We start from the raw sequence: 25,431 nt of genomic DNA, 5'->3' as shown, positions 1-25,431 counted from the left end.
ATTTCTATGCTTTCTTTTCTTAAAGTTCAGACTTCTTTGTCTCATGATCACTACTCAACCAATACAATCTATCTTCCATTATCACCAGTCACCAAAACCGATCTCCCTAATGCCAAACAGAGTGTCCACATCTCAGATGCCTACAAGGGCAAGGTGTTGACCTTCTTACCACTGTCCTCTCCGTTGGACAATATGATAAACAAAATATCATTTTCTTGTCACTTCTTTGTTATGTATTAGTCTCCATTTCTAGGTGTTTGCCTTTACCTGACCCTTAGATATGCTGGTCTCCAAACAAGAATTTTGAGTCTCTTCTATTCTATCTTTACATGCTCCTCCTGACAACACAACCACAACCATGGAACCAGTCAGCAACCAAATGTTGAACGCTCATTCTGGCAGAAACATTTGTGCCACCTCAAAATTCACAGACGTGCATGGGTTGTGAATAAACAAATGAGCATGGGTTTTTTCTCTTGACAGCTCAGGACGTCAAAGAGACACTACATCAGCTGGCCACCTTGCAACCTAAACACAGACTATACAAAGGGGATTATAATAAATCTAGAGGCATTTTATCTAAATCTCCAAGTTATTTGCAAATACTTTAGCAATTTTATAATTTTAATCAACATAAGTCCTGATCCCATGATAAGAAAAAGCACATGTAACTCACACATCAATTGGCATTTCCTGGCCTTTTGATACCTTGTTAAGATCATCTAGAATCTTCATTCCATATTCCCTTCGCCAAAGCTGATCTGGCTTCTACACGTGCTGACTACCCAGTCTGCCAACAGCTCCGCCCAATGCTGGGCCCCTGATCCAGCACCTTTCGCTATCAGTTATCAAATTCATTAGATCCCTTCCATTATGAAGGGAGCAGGGGAACAGGCTTTATCTTCACAGGAAGAGACATGTATTATGGATATGGATTTGTCTTCCCCATTTGAAATGCTCCTTCCAATACAGCATTTTACAGTGTCGTATGGTCCCTTTGTAGCATTATTTCTGACCAAGGACTTTTTTTTTACAGCAATATAAGTTTGCCAGTGAACTTGTGCCCATGAAATTATCTGCTCAAATAACATACTCCATCTCCCAGAAGCAGCTGGTCTGATAGAATGGCAGAATGCCTGACTGAACACTTAGTTTAGGTGCCAACATCCTGTAAGTGAGGACTACTGCCTGTAGGATGTGACGTACACTCTGAACCAGCAGCCAAAATATGTTGTTGCTTCTCCCATCCCCACACAACATGGATCCAGTACCTATCCAAGGGGTACTACCTATCAATCCATTTGACTTGCAACCTAGTGATCCGAGATCTTCCAGGTGCAGAGGTCTTTATTTCCAAAGGAAAAACGCTGCCACAGGATGCTTACCAACAATTCCATTGAATTGGAAGTTGAGGTTGTCTTCTGGACACCCTGTGCTCTTCAGGCCACTGTACTGCTAGGTGGAGAATGGGGTAGTGTTCCTAACTGGAGCTGTTTATACCAATTAACATATGAGCAATGGTATACTTCTATCAAATAAAATGGAAGGTAAACTGTCTGGAATAGTCTGTGTGTATATCTGGAACCTAGGGGCGTGACTGGAGCACCCATATCTAGGAGTAAAAGTTAATAGAAGGCAACGGCAATCCAGCAGAGACAGGGCTACTGAGAGCTCACACCTTTTATTTAAATGGCAAGTTTACATTACTCCACCAGATAAAGAATCCCAACCAGACAAGGTGCTGGCCGGGGGAAAAGAGAACTTGAAATGTGTTTTAGAAGAAGAAACTCCAGCCTATGACCAGACATAGAAATGAAGACTGTAGCCACTATGCACATTTTTGTTAAATATATCAGTATGTATCCATTCACTATTTATTTTCTACTTTTCTCCTTCCCATGTTATTTACAGTGAGGCAATACGTGGTGCTTATATTTACATTTCACTTCCCAGGCCAAAATCCCATACCAGGCCACATCTAGAATGAACAGGGAAGATGGTCTATTACCTGCAGATGGGAGGTGCTGAGATGGTCACAGTGGATGAGAGGACATTTTGTGTCCTCTTGTGCCTCCTGAAGTTGCTGTTGTATGCAAGTTAAACAAAGGCAGAGTGTAAGAATAGCGGCTGAGAGGTGCTGTGGTGGACCGTGCAAGTCACATCTGTGTGCTTTCAGACCCATTCATAACCAGAGTTCAGAAAGGAAGCAAGGAGAAAGGATGGGAACAGGGTCAGGAAGAAGCAGAGCTATGGACAGACAGGAGGAAAGTTTTCAAACATAGGACATGGACTGAGGAGAAAGGGCCAGGGTTTAAATTTCAGTAAGATTTTCAGGGCAGAATCAGACTTCTGGCAACTAAGCCAAGAATGCATATGTCAGTCCAGGCAGAAGACTCAGATCCCTCTTTCTAGAAAACTATGACTGACATTCTAAACTAGATAGACAACAAATACCAGAAAGAAGCATAGTGTGTGATGGGGTGAGGTGGAGAAGGCTTGGCACAGTGAGAGGTGGCTGTAGGGAGGGTGTCATCATGGTGGGATGGAGAAAGAATGGAATTGGGGTCAAGTAGGTCTAGAATGGAGTTAAAAGCAGCCACTCCGTTGTTACTTACCTTACTTGCCTACATTTTGTCTTATTCATGTTCAGATGAGCTCAATGGTGTGTGAGTAAAAACGAAGTATTGGGTATAAATACTGTGCAACTGCTGGCTCATGACATTAAAATATAGGTGAGAATTGGCATGATGAGGGTTGACAATGGCAGGACTGCCTTAGCAAGACCAGGACTCTTGCTCTGCAAATTCAAGCACTTAAGGACAAACGAAGAGGGATGGGGCAGCATAGGTAAAAAAGAGATGCTGAAGAACAGACATAAGCTCACAGACAAGGATCAAAATAGCATGAAATAGTGGAGAGAATTTCAGAGGCAAAGTTAGTTTCATTTAAAGATAAACTGCAGCCCCAGGGTATGCACAGATAAAGTGCTACCAAATGATATCAAATTCACAGAAAATATGAAAATCAAACACTTGGAAGAAAAAAACATAATAAAGGAAACTGGCTTTCTCATACTATATAGCACAGAGCTTCCCAGCCCAAGCAAGGGAAATAGACTAGGGGAAAAAAGATCCAAAAAGACAGTGGGGAGAATAACACTCAATAGGACTGTCCAGAAAGAAAGATGAAATGTGTTACACGAGCCTTGGGCACAGGGCAGCTGTTCACTTGGGACTTTCCCTGCTCTGGGGTAGCAGCTAATGCATGGCCACAAGGATTCCTGGGCCCTGAGTTTGTGTAGGTAGAGCACGTTATTAGCTCTAAGAAATAAGGAAAGCTCCTAGAGCAACTACTCAGTCTTCAGAAATGGTCAAATGGAAAGAAAGTGTTTAAAGCTCCCTTTTACACAGTCATGGATCACACCCACTGTGCTCTTTGCAATGATTCCACTCATTAGGCATACACAAATTTCTCCCAAAAATAAACAGTCACTGAGCTCCTATTGTTTGCCTGGTCCCATAGCCCTGCAGGGAGGAAGGGAGACTTAGAGAAAGCCACTGTACTCAATGAGCACACTGACTGAAAGAAAAATGTGACCAGTACTTAAATATACATAACAAAAAGTAGAAAGGGATAGCACTCCTGCAGACAAGGGGAATAGTATTATAATTTTGTGAGCTCCTAGTGCATCTCAGGCTGCCTGGAACTTACTTCCCTTTGCAGATTCAGCTTGTGAGACTGTTAGCTGTCTTGCAATCTAGACTCTATACTCATCCCTTGAAATCTTGCAGCTTTGCCATTGCATCCACATGCCCCAGCATCATCCAGTCTATAATCAGATTTTACATTGGTGCTTCATCCTGGAGTGATATTGCAAGTATCACCCAGCAGACCCAGCACTGTGTTAATAGGGGTTTGAATCCAGTCCTAAATGAACTTTTTAAATCTTTCTTCAGCCATGGCACATACAGCTTTATATAAGCCACAGCCTCAGGACAGGGTCTACAGCATCTCTTTCAGCCATCTTGCTCAGATTCAAGGACGCTGCCTTTACCCTTGTTTCGTGCACCCTGCTGGCTCAGGACCTATACCCCAGGCTTGTGGGGTGCATTTGGTTCCCATGATCCCCCAGATGTCACACTCCAAGCTGCCTCTGACTGCTTCCAGAAGCAGAGCTCAGTAGAGTTCAACTTCTGCTCAGCTCACTACAGAGGCTTCAGTTATGCTCTGGGCTCCCCAAGAGGTTCCTCTTGTTTGTGAGCACAGCTCATCTATCATTGCTGTGTTTAGCGCAAAGGAAGTTTCACTGCATGAACTCCCAGTCCCATTCTGATCAGTGGTCTATGTCACCTCGTTTAATCTCCACAATGCTCTGGAGAGGTCAGGAATGCCATAAATCATAGACTAGACTTCATATAAAAATTATTAAAATAAAAGAACCCACAGTCAGTTGGCTATGTTGAAAGAAGGAGGAGTTAATATATGCATTTTAGCAATAAACAAATTGGATCAAAAAATTATAACGTGACCATGCCTCTAGTAAGGTTAGAACAGAAACTTGACCCCTTATCTGTTGAGTCCCAGAGCCTGTAAATGATGTTGCTTTAGTGTTTGGGGGAGCAAGAATTTATCCATCCATATGCACAAGGAGCTTATCAGTCCTCGAAAAGTAAGGAATGACAGCTTTTTAGACAGGGTGAACCAAAATGGGAAAAGTTCTGGATATCAGAAATACTAGATATATTCTCAAAAATGGCCAGTTCTCCAAACTAAAGCATTCTTCCTCCAGTTATCACGCAGTGAATGCATCTACCCCATCAATTCTAATAAATTTACAACTAGTATTGGGTACTACTACACGCCAACCACTAGATACTGAGAATGCAAAAGATGATTAAACTTTGGCCTGTCTGTAAGGATCCCACAGACTGATAAGAGAAAAAGATATCTTAACAAAAATACTCACTAGTGTTTTTATGTTATGAGAGCTAAAAGGCCAGGGTATATTTGAAGCACAGAGAAGAACATTATCAATGCTACTTAGATAAAAGGGAAGTCTTCAAAGAAGAGTTGACATTTGAGCTGGTTCTGAAAAGTGTATAGGATTGCAAGAAGTGCAAACAGTACAAGATCGGGGAATAGTGGAGGCAAAGGCCAATGGTATGACACAGATTATGCTTCTTTCAGGAATGGTAAGTGGTCCTACTGGTCAGATCCCTTCTCTTGCCCAGGTGCAAAGACTGAGCAGGGAGAGAGAAAAAAAGGAATAGGTTCAAGCTGGAGTAGTAGTTTCGGGCTCATCTCCCATAGACTGAGTCCCAGCTGAAGCTACAGCTCAGGATGTGTTAAGAATCCCCAGGTCTGGAGCAGGCAAAATCTGTGGCTGAAGGTACATTGATACCACTCTCCAGTTGACCCCAGGCTTATAGCCAGCATCATCCAAGAGCGCTCACTGAGCTGTGTGTATATGCTACCCGACACAGAAACTACAACACTCAGTTCTCCAGCTACTCATCCCTGTCTCCACAGAGTGTCATAGCTACTGCCTTGTTTTCCTCATCCCATTAAACAGAACCATGGGAAGAGGTGGCTTGCAAGGAATGATCTCACACCACAGAGCTATCAAAGCACAGTGTTTTGTCCTGGAGACTTGCCACACAAGCAGCAAGCCATCCAACTCTTCTTCACTCCAGGCAAAGGGTAAGGTGAGGACCTGCAGAGAGGGGACTCAGGAGCTGACACAAGCCGAAAGAAGGGCCTGGCAAAGAGAAAGATTTAAGAAGGGTGTGGGGGAGAGGGTGGAGTGGAGAGATGAGAAAGACAGATGAGTCCTTCTTTTGGTTTTGTTTGTTTTCAAATTCTTTACTTCTAATACCTATTGTTTTGTCATTTTTCTTCAGTCTAGTTCAACAAATATTTACCCAACCCAATCCCAAATCCAAGGATTAGGCTGATAGTTGGAATTCAAAACAGAAAAGGCATAAACTCTATTTCTCATGGAACTCATAATCTAATAAGGAATAGAGTCTCTCAATGCAGCAGATTAATAAAATATTGTAAGTGCAACAATAGAATTAAGCAAGGAGGCAGAGGGGATGTGTAAAAGAGAAGCCTCAAGAACCAGGGCAAGGCTTATTAGGGGAGTCGCCCCCTGAACTAAATATGTAAAGATAGGTGGGAAGTATTTTTCATATTAATAACATAATTGATTATGAAAACTGTTCTAATAGACATGTAATGAAGTGTTTATGTTGAATAACACTGCATCAATGCAAATATAACAACTGCTATTATACTAGGAGAAATTAATAAAACATAATTAAGTCAGGAAACTAATTCAGTTATCTAAACCTTAGACAGATCAAATAGACAACCATAAATGGGTTTTAGGAAAACAACAATATAATAAATAAAGTTAATTTGCTAGATATATATGTTTTGTATGTCACAATCTTTTTAAAATGACTCTGGAATATTGAAAACAAATAAAACATAAGATTACATTCTAAACACACGCAGACCCTTAATTCAGTCTAAAAGCTGAAATTATATTAAAACGAAACACAAATTAGAATACCTTTTTTAGTCTATGTAAACATCAATAAAACAAAATTCTGATAGTGTTAACTAAGGGGTAAAAACAGAAAATAATCAACACTGGGATGATAAGTGCACCCAGCTATAGATATGATTGACTAGTATTTTAAGGATTTTTACAAATATGTTCATAAGGAATATTGGCCTATAGCTTTCTCGTTCAATAGTGTATATGTCTGGTCTCAGAATCGTGCCAATGCTGCATTTATAAAACTAGATAGACAGCATTTGCTCCCCCTCTACTTTCTAGAAGAGTTGTCTAGGATTGGAATTCTTTCTTTCTCAAATAGAATTCACTGATGAAACCACAGGGACCTGGAATTTCTTCATGTCTCATAACTAGCAGAGCTGGATCTTGTTTTTTCCAGTCTGAGATGCTCCAACATTTATTTAGACTGTTTATGTTCCATGCTTTCTGTCCGTTTATATTCTACGCAATTATTCCTATCCATTGGGTTGAAGTCCACAATCTTGCTATTTGTTTTCCATTTTTGTCTTTTGTTTTTGTTCTTCTGTTGATGTTTTCTTGCTTTTTTGAGGGGGGTTGGAGGTGGGCGATACTGGAACACAATCATATATTTTATGTCCTCTGTTAACTTCTCATCAATACCTCTTTCATTATTTTTGTAGTTGCTCTAGGGCTAACAATCCAGTACCCAGACGGATTAATGTTTCCACTTCACACCTGACACTTTCCTCTTCTGATGCTTCCACTTTCCACTATGCTCTTCACACCTCCCACTTATCACTTTTCAAATGTAATAACTAAAAAGCGGTAAAATTATATGTACATAACCCCTTTCTTTAGTGCTATTGTGCCACTTTTTATTTCTACACCATAATAAATCCTACTTTATGATGTTAATATTTTTGTTGTAAACAGTTATTATTTATAGAAATTATAAGCAGCAAAATGCATAGCTTTTTATGTGTAACTGCTTCTTTTCAATTTTTGTTGCTTTCTTTTGCTTCCTAGATATCTGAATTTCCTTCTGATATCATTTTTCTTCAACCTTAAGAACATTTTGAATTTCTTCCATTGCAAGTCTGCTAGTAGCAAATTCTCTCAGTTTTATTTATCAGATGTCTTTATTAGCCCTTCATTTTTAGATGATATTTTTAGTTTGTATAGAATTCTGAGTTGACTGACACCACCACCACCCCAGCATATTAAGGATATCATTGCATTGTACCCTGGCCTGCTCTCTTCCTGATGAGAAGTTATTGATCATTCTCATCTTTGCTTTCTTGTATATAATGTGACTTTTTTTCACTGGATACTTTAAATATCTTCTTTTCTCTTAGGTTTTCAGTAGGTTGACTATAATACCCCTTGAAGCAGTTTTCTCTGTATTTATTCTGCTAGGAGTTCATTAAGCTTCTTATATCTGTAAGTCAATGTTTCTCATCACATTTTGTAACTTTTCAGTTATTGTATTTCAAGCATTTTTGTATCATTAGTCATCTAGTCTCCTTATAGAAATCCTATTTACACACATCAGACCATATTATTATTGACTCACATAACCCTGAGGCTCTGTTGACAGTTTTTTCTACCTTTATTTTAGCTCTTCTTTAGATTAGATTATTTCTTTAGAGTTTGAGTCAAGTTTGATTCCTCAATTTTTTTCTACCTTCAATCTGCTGATCTGACCATTCAATAAATTTTTCCTGCAATGAATTCCTAAATGTGTATTTTGTTATTTGTCATAGTTTTCATTTCTCTTAGGTGATTTCTGAATACCTTATTCATTAATATAATATTTTATTTTCTTCCTTAAATGTATTTCTTTATGTTCTTCCAGCACTTTATAGTAGCTGTTTTACATTGTGTGTGTGTGTGTGTGTATGTGTGTGTATGTTTCTGCTAAATCCATATTAAAGACCATCTTGTGGTCAATCTCTATTGACTTTTTTTCCCCCATGACTAGTTTTATCTATGTTCAGCAATTTTTGATTTCCTACTAGACATTGTTGTGTAGAGTTGTATGGACTTTGGATTCTGTCATCTTTTTCTGAAGAGTGTTGGCTTTTGTTCTAGTAAGTAGTTTACTTCTTGCTCACCTTGCAACTGAGTAAGTTTTCTTACATCTTATTGTGGAAGATCTGTTGAAAGCCAGTTCTGTTTTCATGTCCTCTTTAACATGGCAAGATTCAACTTCCAAACACTGTCTCTTTTTCAGAATCTTGTTAAAGTTTGTTTTCAGACTTTGTTAAAGAGAAATAAAATAAAACTTACTAAAAATTTAATCTTTCCTTATAAGGAGTAGTAGTCCATTCTCACACTGCTAATAAAGACATACTTGAGACTGAGTAATTTATAAAGGAAAGAGGTTTAATGGACTCACAGTTCTACGTGGCTGGGGAGGCCTAACAATCATAGTGGAAGGCAAAGGAAGAGCAAAGGCACGTCTTACATGGCAGCAGGCAAGAGAGCACGGCAGGGGAGCTGCCCTTTATAAAACCATCAGATCTCATAAGACTTATTCACTATCATGAGAACAGGAAGCGGAAAACCTGCCCCCATGATTCAATTACCTCCCACCAGGTCCTACCCAGGATATGTGAGGATTACGGGAGCTACAATTCAAGATGAGATTGGGGTTGGGGGAAACAGCCAAACTACATCATAAGGGAAAGCCTAAAGATGTCTCAGGTGGATATCTCCAACATCCCTGGGCCCTGCTTGAGCTCTAGTATCTGTTCCATTCTCCATCCTATAACAGCTACATCTTCTAAGTTTCTCATTAAACTTGTACAGCCTGGCTCCTTGTCAAGGACTCATGGAGACTCATAAGGAAACCTCTGTCCAGCTCTCTATCCTCTAGTGCCTGCCTCTTAAATTCCAGCACCTTTGGTTTTCTCAAACCCTAATATCTACCTCCTCTGATCAGTGATGCTGCTGTTCTTTGCCTGGATTCCAGCTCACTACACAGCCATCAGAATACTGTCCCCCAGGCAGAAACCTGAGGCCATGATGGGGATTGCCGAATGAATTGCCCTTCTTTCCCATTAACTGCCATACTATTTTCAATAATGGTTGCACCATTTCACACCCCTGCTAGTAGCAAACAAGGCTTTCAATTCTCCACTTGACTTACCAACATTTTTTTAATTAAGTGAACATTTTAACTATGTCCATTATATCTGTCCCCTCCATTGCTTAAAATTCTTTGGCGATTTCCTACTGTATTTAGCAAAAGAACTTGCCATTGACTATCAGGTCATGGTCAAGCCCCTATCTGCCTCTCCAGCTATGGGATTTTATGAGGCTTCCTAGAACCTGGAAACTTTTTACCTCAGAATATTTGCACCACCAGATTTTTGGATTTCAACTTCCTCAACTTTTCATGTAACTATTTCAATTAAAACTTTGAAATCTGATACAAGGTAAGATGATGTCAATGTTATTGAATATTCATCTGGAAGTGGAACTCAGTGTTACCAAGATCAAAAATAAGAGTTGTAAATATTAGGAAGAAGGAAGCAGCCAGGCCCAGTGGCTCCTGCCTGTAATCCCAGCACTTTGGGAGGCCGAGGCAGGTGGATCACCTGAGGTCAGGAGTTAGAGACCAGCCTGGCCAACATGGTGAAACCCTGTCTCTGCTAAAAATACAAAAATTAGCCGGACGTAGTCGAGGGTGCCTGTAATCCCAGCTACTGGGGAGGCTGAGGCAAGAGAATCACTTGAACCCGGGAGGTGGAGGTTGCAGTGAGCTGAGATAGTGTCACTGCACTCCAGCCTGGGCGACAGAGCAAGACTCCATCTCAAAAAAAAGAAGGAAGCACGCTAACCAACATTACTTTACAGTGGGATGGGATTAACTGACCCCCTTTTTCTTAGCAAAATAGGTTAACAATCAAGATTCTATGCTCTGAAGTTAGCACTTTGGTTAAAATCCTAGTGTGCCGCTTACTTGCCCTGCCACATTGGTAACTCAATCACTCCAAGTCTCAATGGCAATAAAATGTGTAATTTACTTTGCTCAGGGCCTAGCAACCAAGTAGGAACTTAGTAAATGTGAACTATTATCTCTTTGAATAATGTTTCTAGTATAAGCTTTTGTTTTGTGTGTAAGAAGAAAGCCTATTAAAAACAAATATGCCAAAACAAAGAACGAAGACTGAACAATCTTAAATTTTAATCTTGTCTGCTATAATCTTGTCTGCTGCAGTCTGCTGTCTCTTCCTTGAGTCTTCTGTTTCCATCAGGGCTTCACTTTTTAATAGCACTGAATCTGAAAGATAACAACAGTAATTATAGGGGAGAAAACTGAGGCATAGCAAGGAGACGGCCTTGCTAGTGTTAACCTGCTGTCACTGGAAGAGCTCTGATCTGAAACTGGGTCTGTTCTATGCTGTTCCCTCTGTCAAGTGGCCTGTGAACTAAGGAAGGGTGTTGCCCTTGCTTCTCTCCTTATCCTCAGTACCTGTGTGGTCTGAAATCCTGAAATAGATACTGCTTTATCAACTAAGACAGGCCCTAAGGTTAAGAAAACAAAAGTTACCCATGGATCGAGCATTCAGGGCCCAGCTGGTATGGCAAATTTCTAAATTCCTATGACCACAAGAAAAAAATCACACCCTCAGAAAACTCCCCAACAATAGGAGCTATCAGGCTGATTTGCAACCCAGGCCACTACACATCTGATTGGACAGACCACCAGCCTTACAAACATTCTTTTCTGATAAGCAATTGCAGAACTTAAGCCATTTGCAGCAGCTCATAGAGGCTGTGCACAAATTGTCTTTGTGTCTTATAATTCACTCTGATGTAAAGAGCCAAATTCCACCCCATTTCAATGCTAAAACCCTGCCGTAAAGTGAACATGGAATGTACGTTACATACTGGTTTACCCGTTATGCATGCACTTGGCTTCTCTCATAAATATGTATAGCTTTCTCCCAAATCTGCTGAATATGTATGATATTGGCCCTCTGAGCCATAAAACCCAACCTGTCCTTCCACTCTTCAAAGAGAAAGCAGCTTCAGTACCAGCCATAGACAGTGTCTTCCCAGTTTGCAAACTGCTACTGCCAATAATTTCTACTATCCATCCTGGTGGTCTTTTGAATGACAGCTGCTACCTTCCTAGTATCTTGTCCTCAATATCCAGATAGTGACCTAAAAGAAAGGAGGGATGGATGCACAGGAAGAAAGGAGGGAGAAAGGACAAAAGGAAGAAGTTTTCACAGAACCTATTCAGTCATGTTACTAGTGTGATTATATTGAATTCTTTGCGTTTTCTTCCTCAGTGGCAATTCTTAAAGTAACCTGAACCTATGATCCATGAAACTGAGAAAGAAATGAGATCAGAGGTAATCTGATTTTCCTCGGACTCCCTTTTCTATTGTCTCTGAGGCAATTGCGAACAGCTGAGAGACTGTTCCATGTAGAGGAAATGAAGTGTGTTCTGTCAGACACAACATGGGTTGCTTTGGGACAGGCCTGTGTTTAAAGCAAGTGTCATCAAAGTTTCTGGGAAGTATTTAGTCTCAGATCTTGTCTCCAGCTCCAACATCAGGACAGCCACACCTCTGTGTCGCTTTGTCCCCCTCTTCTTCACCACATGTATCTCATGCAGCTGAAGAAAGACTTTTCTATCAGACAGAATGTGCTAAGTAATTAGCAGGAGTCTTTGAGTAGCCAGACAATGATAACGTTAGCCTGAATTGTTTAGATAAATTAGGGCATGGGTAAAACCTGAATTAATAACAATAGAGACTCCCAAGAAGGTGCTTAGAAGAAACCAGTCACAAGGCTTTGCTGTGGTGAGATGGGGGCAGCCAGTGCTCTGTTTTACTGAGGTAAAAGTGTGAGTTTGTGTATCTGTGCCTACAAATGTGTGCGGCATGTGTGTTTGAGTGTGGGGCAGTGTGTGTGTGTGAGGATTTGGGGAGAGAAACAAGAAGAGGAATATACCAGCAGAAGATGTGAAATCTTTCCCTCCCTTTCTTGTCCATATTCAATGAGTAGTTCTAGAATATTCTGGAATGGGAACTGTCAGAGGGGAAGGACGTGTTGACTGTTACTCTCATTAATTGAGGCTTGTACTTAGTTCTGCTGGAAAAGAAAGCTCCATCCTTGAAGGACTGACAATCCCTCAGATAAAACACTCCAAAACTGCTGGTATTCGGCTATTAGCGAGCCACCAATGATAGTAGAAACAATAAAAAAGATGAATTAAGAGCCCCGTGGGCATTGAACCGGCAAATGGGTGTTTTCTGAGGCGGGAAACAGTTTGGACAAGCAGAGAGTGGCAGAAAGGAGAGGGTTCCTGGGCATTGAACACGAGCCACATGTGCTTGTGGTGGGGAATAGACAGACAGGGGAGTGGAGGGCAGGTGGGCTCCCAGACCTTCCAGGCCAGGGGGCTGCTGAAGGAGGCACAGGTAGGAAGAGGATGGGGAAATGGGAGATGGGGTATACAGGAACTTCATGCGGTTCCACACGTTTAGATTTTAGACTCATTCTGCAAGGTGGAGCATTTCTTCTTTAAACCTTTGTGGCACAGTGACAGATGTTTTAAAAATGTACTTTCATTTAATTCTTTCCATACCCCTGGATGGCAGGTATTATTATTCCCATTTTACAAATAAGGGAACAGAAAAGTTGGAAGGAGGTTAGGAAACGTGTCTATGGTCTATTCAAAACCTGTAACATTTTATTTTTTTTCTTTTTGTTTCTGTCACATCACCTCTGTCTGAAAAACCTCTCTTGCTGCTAGTCTCCTTGTCACATAAAGCAACCCGAGCTTAGACCTTGGTTCCGCAGTCTATGAAGAATGGATACTGATTTGGTGGGAGGAGTTTGTAAGAGCCCATTTTGCCCCAGAGTTCAAGGCATCCCAGGTGGGGACAAGGGGGGAAGACTCAGCATATTTCACTAAAACATAAAAATTGAAGTTCATTCTTGTATTCCACAAACACTGATTTGTGGGTTTCTGTGTGCTAGAACATGGTCATTTGAGTGCAGAAATTGTCCCCTCAGATCTCAGCTGTGTTGATAACTGTATGAGCATGTGTAATTTTCTCAACATCTTCTGAGCTTCGGTTTCTTAATCAGGTAAATAGGGATAATTGTACTGACTTAAAACGGCTGTATTACGAATCAAGTGAAATGAGCTTTCTGTTCTTTTGTATAGAGAAAACAACAATCTTTCCCTCCTAGTGGCTGATCTCCATGAATCTGTTTCAGTCTGTCGTTAATGCAGGGGCAAAGGGAACAGTTCGCCTTCGTCTTCTGAAGGTACACTGAAAAATAAACTGACAAAAGGCATATTAACAAGAGAAAAGGCATATAAATTTATTAACATGTACAGGGGAGAATCACAGGGTAATCACCCAAAAAAGCCAGTGTAGTGTAAGAGCTTATGCATCCTTCTTCACACAAGAGGGAACAGATGGAAAATGTAGACAATTCTTTTGAGGAGCAGTCAATCATTAGAAAGAATGAATGGACCCAGGTAGTGGGAGTCAGACACTACTGGAAGGTGAGAGATGGCGCTGTACAGGAACAAAGGTTGTTTTATTTTGCAGATGAAGTCCTCCAGGTAATCACTTGGAGCTGCTCTCAGAAGAGCAGGTGATGTCTGGGTGTGGTGATGACTTACAGTCACCTCTCTTCTCAGGTAACGGTTGATCTTTCTGGTTATTTGATGAGATTCTTAAGGAGGAAGTCTTAAGACAATTGCATTACTTTCGGAAAGAAGTTTTGTTAATCATATAAGTAAATTCCAGAGACACTCCCTCCCAAGCGCTCCAGGGAAAAGGGTGAGAGAGACAGGGAGGTGTGGAAAAGGTCAGAGAGAGACCATAGTTCTGAGGTTTATTTCTGAGTCCTTTCAATTCTCAAAAGCAATCAGCATACCCAAGCACTATTTTTTGGGAAATTGTTTTGTGCACCCTAACATTAACATAAAAAGAGCCCTATCCTGGTGGGTTCTGCTGGTCCAGTTCTCTGCAAAGTAAAAAAGAGTATATCCATGTCTGCCAACCCTTTTATCTCTGAGAGAGATACAGATGCACTCCCAGTGAGATCTGATGACTGAGAACTTATTCAGAATCCAGAATCACTTTTGAATTACAGACAATGCTCATGCACTCTGAAGGTTGGTGTCTGGTAGGAGGGTACCAGATTGGCAGACATACAGAACAGAAATGTTCAGAATGCCCACGTATTTCCTCTTGAAGAGGAAGCCAGGTCCATGACATCATGCCCTCCTGTGCCACTAGGAGCCTAACACCACTGGCCGAGTGAATAAGGAATAGTCACTTAGAGTCACTAATAGGTGACAACCTCCACCCACATTCTGCCACAGGTCAGGGATACAGAGCTCTGTCCAGTGTCAAAGGAAAATATAATTGCCTATGGAAGAGGCAAGCAAATGTCCTGTTCCTGACCCCAGAGGGGCCATCCTCTCTACACTCAGAACATCTGAGTTTAGAGGAAGTAGCTTTGTGAGTGGAGAGAAGCTGAAGAAGGAAAGGTTTTCTCCAGAAGTCCGGAGTGCTTCCTCTGAGATAAAAGCAAAGAAAGAGGGGGATGGGCCAGAAACCAAAGCTAGTGGGGGTGACTCAGCAGGATGTGTCAGCTATGAGACCCAGAGAACAACGTGTGCAAGGCCTGTGGAAACAAGTCTTTACCAGGACTGCTAGGAAGTCCTACAGAACCTCTCTTCACACTCTGAAAAGACTACTGTCCCCCTAGCCATGACTGGGGTTAGGAGGGCTCAGGCTGTGGTGAGGGTACACAATGGTGACTGCTGAACAATGGAGCTGTTACATGACCACCAGGCTCATTTACTCAGTGTGCGGTAACAGACCAATACACTGAAACAGCAGGAGTTACAGCAGAGAAAGAGTTTCATAATCCATTGGGCAGCCAAATGAAGAGAGAGGAAGAACCTCAAATCTGCCTCCCTGAGGGGTTTTGGGCTAGGGTTTTAAAGGGAATTGTGGAGGGAAAGGGGCTGGAAGACTGTGATCACCATTTGGTCAGGGTTAGGGGGTGAAATCATCAGGATGTAGAAACAACTGCATTCTTCAGTTGAGTCGGCTCCTTGGTTGGGACCTTCAGGCTAGCTAACATTGGTACTTTCACTGGAATATAAGTTCTGAAAAATATCTTAAATGGAAAACTTGACATTTCTCAATGATAAAGATGTTATCTATAGGACAAATAAGGAAAGTTAGTGCTTTGTGACCTGGTCTGTGACTTATGGGAAGTAAGTGACTACAAGCGAGTGGGCCAAAGGGTGTGCTGGTTAACCATTATGTTGAGCTGTAATTGTCTTCCAGGCATCTACTTTTGTCAAAACACCTGGCAATTGATTTTACTAATTTTATGAGGATGGCTTCAGAACTAACTGGGCACATGTATTTTCTCATTAAATTTCACACTAATGTTGAAAAGAGGTGGTGAGGCTTCAAAGTCAGAAACTGACCCAGAATTAGGCGTGCTGTAGATAATAAATATTCCTTGAATGGAAAAATGGGATTATTCTCAGTTGGGCTTCAGGCTCAGATGGTTGCCAGGTAGTGTTTTACTCCAATGGCCAGAGTCTAAGTTGACATGTGCTTGTGTCAGGGCTCAATGAGCCTGGAGGTGAGTCCAGGTTGTGACCAAGATCTAGGCTTAGTCTAGGATCTGGGCTCTGTCTGAGGCCAGGCTGAGATCAAACTGAAGGATTATCAGATTTGTGCTTCAGGATCTTCCTCCCACCACTTGGAGTCTGTTCTCGGGATTTGCGGCTCATCTTCCCCATGCCTCCTCCTTGCTCACCTCAGAGTTGGCATCTGTATCACTGTACCCAAGTCTCCTACATGCTTTCTCCTTCATTGCAGACCCTGGGCTCCCTGGGGTCCTCAGTGATATGCCCTGACTCATGCTCAATACAGACAAGACTCTGCACCAGAATGGCAACACCAGGATAATATGGGAGGCTGCCAGGTGATACAGGCCACCACATCTTGGATAGGCCATGGTATTCACATATAAAGATGTGTGACTCTGAACAAGGAGAGAGAACCTTAGGATATGGAAGCACCCACAATTAAAGTACAGGCAATTGAATTTCAGTTAAGCTTAACTGCAATTAAGCTGTCAGACTATCAAAATGGACCAGAAAGGCAATATTGAGTAGGTCTTTTTCTCAGTCCTCTTGTGCACATGTCCTGGTGGCCTACAGGGATGGAGGGTGCAGATGGAGGCATGGGGAGTGGGCTTCCCACAGCATGATCCACTTCTCTGTTGGCTCATTTTCATTTTCTTTACCAAAGACACACAAAAAGAATTCAAAACTACCGTGACCCAAATGTGTAACATACGGTGCAATTAGTAAGAGTGCATTAAGAACCAAATTGGTCCTCCACTGCCACTTTTCTGATAATGAGAGGGAGGAGAGGCTAGGAAAACAATTGCAAAGCAAATAGCTGAGACACAGTGCTAGCTTCCCTGAGGAGGAAGGCTCTCAGAACGGGCTCAGTCTCTGGATCCAGGGACACTTCTTGGAGAGAAAAAAAAAAAAATCCTTTCTAGAAAACAGTATTTCTGGAAATAAACTTGACAATATGGAACAAACACCCTAAAAATGTCTAAGACCATTGTTCCACTAAGTTCACTCCTAGGGATTTATTGTAAGGCAATAACAAAAAATGTAAACTGAGATTTATTTCAACATTAATCATAACAGTGAAAACTTAGAAAAAAACTTGAAGGAACAGCAATATGGGAATAGTTAAGGAAATTATGATGGGGACAAACAATGGAAAATTATATCACCATCAAAAATTACGCATACAGAGAATCCTTAATAACCCAGGGTGATGCTTCTGACAGGATTGTTAAACCAATCACAGCACATAAATCTAAAAGTGCAGTGTAATCTCCGTTGTTTTATCTACCAGTTTGTGTCTTCATCTAGCTTAAAAACTCACTGTAAATACATAACAGTGATAAATAGTGGTTATTGCTAGACGTTGAGCTCTGGAATGAGTTAAACAGTGTTTTTGTTATTTCATGTATCTTGCAAATGATTTCCAAAGGGTATGTAATGCATCGATAATCTGAGAGAATAATTGCATCCTTTGGAATAAAAAAATACATCTCTTCCTCAGCCTCATATTTCTCCCATACGAAGTAAAGCTGCCTTTGAGACCAAGGGCCCTGGACTTTTTCTCTGTAAGCAATGCTCTTCTTAGCTCCCAGAAAGAAGAATTCTGACACCCCATAATGCAGATTCTTGGAGGCTCTCCAGCCTTACCTCAGGGATCATTCTTTGCCTTTAAATACCTGTCCATTCAAAGCAGTTTCTTGCAGGATGGTCAGAACTAGCAAGATGAAGATCAGGTGGCAAAATGTCTCTTTTGAAAGTGTTTTCTTAATCTCAAAATAGGGACTGAAGAAATTACGGTTGCAGCCAGGATCTCCTAATGCCTTGTTACACAATGTGTGGTCCCCGGGCCCTCAGCATCAGCCTCGGGCAGGAGCTTGTTTGATATGCAAATGTGTGGACCTCACGCAGACCTACTGAACTGGAGTCTGCATTTAACAAAATCTGCAGGTGACTCTTAAACACATTATTATAGTTTGGGAAATGCTGTTCTGTAAGTTAGGTTTCCAACAATCTGGTATAATACAACAAGCACAAGATGATAAGGCAGGGCACCTAATCGTTGGTCCCAGCTCTATAATAGAAAAAGTAAATGACCTTGAAAAGCTGGATGCCCTTGCCTGAGCCATTTATGTGCATATCTAGATTTTAGTTTCCACATCTGAAAAATGGGATTAATAAAATTTCTCCACGATAGGGTTTGGACGGATCAAATTTAGTGGCGTAAATAACCTTAGGGTGGTACATGGAACAGAATAAGAATTAAATGATTTTTGTCATCATTAGCATGATTATACGTGACAGTTGTAAGGATCAAAGGAGATAATGAATACATAAACCTTCTACAGATGTAAGAGATTCTTACCCAGATGTGAAGAGAAATTATTTTACAGATGTTAGGGATCATTCTCATCCAGAAAGCCAACCGTGAAAGAATAGTTGGGAAAAAGAGAGTGAAAATGTAGGCTCTCCTGGGAGAATTTTGATTCCATGGGCTCAATCTCACAGAGACAATCAGCAGAAGTAGGGTAGACAGGGTGGGGTAAAGTTTTTACAAATGCACAGCTTCCTTCATTATTCTCAGTTCCCTCCCACTCAGGGAGGAGAAAAATGACACCCTTATTAGGAGAGTTAGGGGAAGTTTTAGAGCACCTGCCCTCTCACTCCCCCAGGCACCATATCAGACAATCCCTCACCCCTGAGGCTGCTGGTGAGTAATCTTTGCAAATTTTTTCCCATTTTCAGATGTTAGGAAGTTCTGCCTGTATGCCCTTGAACTGGGAAGAAGGAAAGCCTGCACTTCACACAAGCTGTGTCAGCTGTCAAGCAAAGCGGCCAAATGTCCTGGATAGGGAAATTGATAAAAGTTTTCAGAAATGGCTCAAATTACCTTGGCCTTGAACAAAACCAACTGGAAGGTATCCTAGGGAGGGAAGTGGAGCTTGAAAAGTGCAGAACAGACTGGGCCCAAGTTGGGGAAAGTCGATGTAAAGCTTTACATTAAAGGAGCAGAAATAGAAACCTATGGGAAATAACCAGTGTTCTTCCTTTAGACTTGGTTCTGGACCGTGTACACAAAATCCCAAATTCATTAATGAGAGTCCTGGTGAAGAGGTTAAAATAAACCAGATTGACTCTACTGAACTTGGTCCTTACATTTCCAAATTCCTGGTGATGCCACAAGGATTGCTTTTCTAGTACAGTCACTAGATAAGATCCGATTTGATTTTGTTCGGTGCTGCACCCAGCGGATGCTTTAAATGTGCATCTTGCCTGATCAGTCCCTGACATCATCAGACTTGCTGTCTATGCCTTCCTCTCTCTGTTAAGTGACCATGTTGAAACTGCCTTTGCAAAATTATGAATGAGACAGTGAAAGAGATCTAACCTAACCGACTCCATCTTGCTTCTAACCTTTAAGCTGTCCTTCTTCATTCCTGTGCATAGGCTGAACTAACTTTGGGAGGAACTTAGTTTATAGTTTAAAACAAGGACGATAACAGCCATTTCCAAAATCAAGCCGCCTTCTTGCCTAGGGACTAGACTGCCTTTATAGGACTAACAAATTAGGCACAAGATTAGAAATGATGGTTTAAGGGTCACGCAGCTGGAGGCTACAAGATTCTGACCCTCCCTAAGCTGCTCCTAAGCTCAGTGCTTAGGATATTTTGCTCACTCTGCATTTGATGCATCAGCTGGCACCACCCAGATCGATAAAATGGCTCAACTGATCTTGTGGACCCCACTCAGGAACTGACTCAGTGCAAGAGGACAGCTTCAGTTCCCTATGATTTCATCTCCTACCTGACCAGTCAGTATTCCTGACTCATGGACTTCCCCTCACCCACCAAGTTGTCCTTAAAAACTGATACCTGAATGCTCAGGGAGACGGATTTGAGTAATAATAAAACTGTGTTCTCCCGCACAGCCGGCTCTGTGTGAATTACTCTTTATTGCAATCCCCTTCTTGATAAATTGGCTCTGTCTAGGCAGTGGGCAAGGTGAACCCGTTGGGCAGTTACAGTATTTTTTCCTGGCCTCCCTCATGCCCCTGACTTCTTTTTCTGTGATTCTTTTTATTTGGTCTTCCTCAGGCTGACCTGGTGTCTTCTAGAGTTCCATAATCTACTCTCCAACAGAGGTGGTAAACTCAAACGCCTTGAGGGCAGGAAAGCAAGTTGAATGTGTTAAAGGAACAGAGTGGAATAGGGAGTGGAGTGGTCTGGAGTAAGAAAAACTGAACCTTGTATGTTCTGCTAAAAAGGTTTCAGGTTTCTTTTACTGAAATCATCGTCCAGGCCAGATTTATCCACTTCCAATGTCTGGCCACTGTGCTCTCCAAAAATCCATTGCCAGTGTTTGAGTCAAGATCCTACCTGTCTCAAAAAGGAAGCCATGTTTGGATTTCTGCCAAGGTTAGTGAGGTCCTAGGGGCCAGAAAGTTCAGCAGGACCTGAAATGCAGTCATTTGTCTGACCCTTCTCCACTTTATTGGCCCTTGGGCTAGACTATTTCAGGTCCCATCCAAACTTTTTCTTGACCTCAGCTGGGTTTCCTGGGCTTGTGTGGGTTTTCTGGCAATGTCTGGGGATCAAGGAAAACCTAGTCCCAAAGTCACACGCATGAACCATGTGTGGCAGATGTCTGCAGTGCTTCCCATCACATCCTGTGGCCTGTCTCTCATTTTGGGCCAACCGCAGTGGTTAGCTTCATGCAAGCTTATCCTCACCCTATAGGGACAATGCCTAACTTCAAGCAGGAGCTGGCATCTGTCAGCTTTGCTTCTCTGCCAGGACCTTGTTGGGCACCATGGTTATCTGCCCAGCCCTTGTGTGAGCACAGCCTGAAGCACCCAGGAATTAGATGGACCTTTCTGTCTCTATCTTATACTTTGTTCTCGCACATCAGTCAGCCATGTCTGAGCTTCTCAATCTGTCCCTTAGAATATCACACTCAAACACATATGCTTTGCCCTTCACTTCTTCCCTATCCACCTGGATGATTCCTATTTATTTTTCACAACTCCACTTACGCTTTGACTCCTTTGAAGAGCCTTTCGTCATTCCCCTACCCACTTCTATCTCTGTTAGGTCCTTCCTCTGTGTTTACATTTCTTTTCTGAATTTCGTCAGCATAGAAGTACTTATCATTTTTTCTTATAATTGTAGAGGAGAAAACGTAATTTATTTCCTTTCTTTTTTTAAGTTCTAGTTTTGGTTACCACATATTAGTCAGAATTTTAATTCTTAATCTTAATTCATAGTGAAAATCTAAGCAGTAAAAAATTTTTAACTCAGTCACATACTAACAATTTATGAATACATATTTTATAATTCTCAGAAACATAAGCTTTCTAATGGAATCATTTTTCAGTGGAACAGGACGTATTTACTAATGGGTCTAGATATCTTTTGTTTCTCTGAAATAAGAAGCCTAAAGTAAAAAAGTTTACACTCATATTTAGTAATATCTTAGCAATACATCTTATTTGGAAATGATCTAGATATTCAATGAATATCAATTATTTAATTTAGCTTAGCAAAAAACTCTAAGGGTATGGTTACTAAAAGATTTGAGAAACTTTTTAAAGTAAACATTAAAAAATTATAATTACTAAAATTTTACTTATAAAGTTTTATTTAAATCTATTTTATTTAATTTTAACAATTATGTTTGGAAAATTTTATGAGACTTTAGGCAACTCTGATCATCATCTCAAGTTAAATTTTCTATTAATCATTTTTGTTTTATTGTATGTTAGATTAGGCAAGTATCAGAAAAGCAACAACCTAAAAGCTCAACATATGAATATTTTGCTGATAAACCCAGAAGCCATAGTTATTTCTATTAAACCAACAATATTAAACTAGTCTTATTTACCCTTATTTACCCCAAATGATTTACTCAAGTCACATGAACTGGAAAAATATTTGGGCTTATTTATTTAATTTATGAGCACTCATTTATCTTTAAGTTAATTTGGTATCATGTAGAAAATATACAAATGTATGTATGGACATATACATACATGTAGACACAACATGCAACCTACAAATGTACACATGCATGCATATAAAAGCCAGAGAAATCACAGAGTTCAATGTAAAAGAAAATAAAGCTTTACAGCTGACAGGAACCTGTCCGTCCACAACTCTTGGGGTTCCATGAGGAAAAACAGAGATTCCTCCCCAAAAGAGGAGTCTGTGGTGCCTTTTCTATTTTCCTCCCAGGAGCCCAGAGTTGTCAGAAATCTTTTTTAGGTCTACAATATTGCAATCTTTCCTCTTGCAACTTTGTGGGTGGCAAGAGGAAAGAAAGACAGACAGAAGTAAATGGAAGAACAAGTCTTAGAGGCAAAAATTATATCAAGAGGACAAACAGAAGAAATGCATATAGTTGTCATAGAGAAGAAGGGTCTTAAAAATATATGCATACACATATAGCCTAAATATCAGCTTTTAATTAAGTTGACTTTCGACTATAAAGCTCTTAAAATCTTTTTATCAAATTTTAGCTGGGCAAATAGCAAACACTCCTGTTTCTTGCCTTTTCCTTTCTTAAATTTACATAAAGAAAGAATCTTGGAGGTGGGGTATATTTGTTTATTAGACGTCTAGTGCAATCACTGTTTAAAACTCTTTGTCTTTAAAATGTTTTAATGAACTCTTTCTCTTGTTTTTCTAAGTATGTGTTTCCATTGAGCTTACGAAAGAAGGCTAAAAAAAATAAACAAAAAAGTTCCTATCATGCTCTAAATGTAAGCCAAAATTTAAATCAAAGGTATACCTTGATTGTTTAAAATGAATAATTTTAGAAATGTTTCTCTCCTGAGCTAAAGGTACCCACTGAGCAAAGGAATTTTGTGGTTGGTTCAAAGCACTTTAACTCTATTTCAAATCCTATCTCAGTTGGAATGCTGCTTATCTAATTCCCTAGACATTTCAAAGTCATGGTTAAGATTTACATCTCCTAGAGACAAAGAAGAATCCCTTAAAAAAAAAAATACTTCTAGATACAAAAGTCCCAATTTCCAAAGTAAACCTACTATAATTGTAACTTAAAATCAGTAAGTCTTTTTATGGCTTATAACCAGACACAAAAATTACATCCCCAAAGAGGGTGCGAAAATGCAATCCCCTTCAAGATCTGAAGTTTTTCCAAAGATGGTCTAAGAAAGTAAAGGCCTTTATTATTAGCAAGGCAATGAAGGTTGAGACAATTAAGACAAATCCTGAGAGCCAGCACATTTAGACAAACAGACATTTTGGGCCCAGTGGGACTCCCAGCTGGCTACCTGACATAAGCCAGACAATTTATGCCGTCAAAGTGGCACAGACCACAGAATAAATTTGCTGCTTACAAAGCCAAGCTTCCCAAGAAATAAAACAAGATGAAAAAAGAATCTTACTGTGATCCTCCTACGACAAACCACTCAGAAAGTCAGAGACGAGGAAAACAAAGATCATCCTTACAAAACTAAAGATCAATAACTAAATAGGTACCTAAACAAACCTACAAGATTCACAGATTCAAAGAATCAATTTTATTATTATTTGTAAATGTTTTCCTCCTATCAATCTCAACCTGGAAAGGGAAGGATGAGGAAAATTTTTTACCTTCTTTCTTGGCCAGGTACCACAGATAGAGACCTGGGAGAAGCTGATCTTGGTGAGAAATCTTACTCTTTGCTGCTGCATCTGCCAGTTCTCCCAGGATTTCACCTGTAGGTCCTGGAGCAGTCAGGGTGTCTCTGGGCCGCATCTTGGGTGCCAAATTGTAAAGGAGGAAACATGATTTCTGTCCTTTCCCTTTTTAGATTCTTAAAGAGATGCTGTTGAGACACTCTCCTGAAAACAAAAGTCAGATTAAACAAGTGAGGAAAACAAGCAGAACTTTATTAACACGTGCTGTACCCATGATGCTCCTGATGAGACTTTTCCTAAGGTCTCAGTTCAAAAGTATTTCTTTCTCAAGGCAGTGGCTTACGGTCCTTGCTTAAATAATATTTTAACAAAGAGCCATAAATCCTACATAGTGACAAGAAAAAGAAGAAAGCATCTTCAGGCTTCCAAAGGGTGGGGAAATATGGGAAGGTAAATTGATGGGGAGACTGAAATCTGCTCCTAGATCTTCTGGTGCCCTTGTCTATGGGCTCTGTCTCTGAGTGTGTTGTTGTGTTCTCTTCGGCAGCACATGTACTAAAATTGGAACAATACAGAGAAGGTTAGTATGGCCCTTGTGCAAGGCTAAAACAAAATAAAAAAGCAATACAGAAGTTAAAGTCTAGTTTAAATTTAAAAAATATATATATATATTTTTAAAAAGAAAGTGTGTTGTAAAGGAGCTCGTCCTTAGGTGGGAAAAGCAGAGAGGAGGGGCAGAGTCTACCTCTGTGTTTTAAACTTTTAACTTTAATTAAAATCCCCAGTATGTTAGAGAGGCATATTTTGCTTATAATTCCTCTTTCTCTCACACATATATTGAAGGCTCTGTAAAGGATGGAAGACCTGTCAATCATCTCTGTGTTTGCATTCATAGTGTGTGACAAACAACTGGCACTAAGTAAATATTTGTTGGATGAATAAGTGAACACATGAATGTGTGGTTTACAGTATGCTCAGTATCCTACTGGCACCAAATATAACCTTTTGCATAAGACCAGCATCAAAATTAGTAAATACTTCATGGGAATTTATTTGCCACATAGAAATCATTTAATAAATGCCAAACCCTTATTTGAACTACAAAAAGAAAAAAACAATCACTCAAGAGGGTGAGGGAAATGAATATAAATTTAACAAACCTGACCATAAGGGTTTTAATTATTTAATGATTTAATGAGTCCAAGAGTGGGTGAGTGCATGACTGATTGCTTCATCGAACCCATGGGGTTATGGGAAAGGACCAGAGTTAGCTACTGACCAATACTGTTAATTTGAGAAATATTAGGGGGTGCCTACCTAATGCCAGGTGAAGTATATAGTAAGACTGAGCTTATGATGAATAACTCAGTATTCATCAAGCTGTAATTACTTTGGAAAGTAAAAGAATGTTTACCTGGTTTGAACAAAATTTAAAACTTTAAATAGTATCCTAAAGGGTAAAATTAGAATTTAGGGCAATTGGAGATCCTAGCAATGTATGTTCTCTACTTCCACCTTAGGTTTTGATTGAAGACACGCTACTCGCACCTAATGTCTCCCTGGATCAATTGAATCCT

The 25,431-nt window shown here is 40.4% G+C and overlaps 1 non-coding gene across 1 annotated transcript; it reads left to right on the top strand.

The window, feature by feature from the left end:
• Positions 1-24,387: 24,387 nt before the first annotated feature.
• LOC129481401 (U6 spliceosomal RNA) lies at positions 24,388-24,490 on the top strand. Its single transcript, XR_008657405.1, has one exon. It is a non-coding gene; the product is annotated as a U6 spliceosomal RNA (small nuclear RNA).
• Positions 24,491-25,431: the final 941 nt, after the last annotated feature.

Source organism: Symphalangus syndactylus, chromosome 4 (assembly GCF_028878055.3).
Source record: "Symphalangus syndactylus isolate Jambi chromosome 4, NHGRI_mSymSyn1-v2.1_pri, whole genome shotgun sequence".
NCBI classification, from domain to species: Eukaryota; Metazoa; Chordata; class Mammalia; order Primates; family Hylobatidae; genus Symphalangus; species Symphalangus syndactylus.
This window is presented reverse-complemented; position numbering and strand designations above follow the sequence as displayed.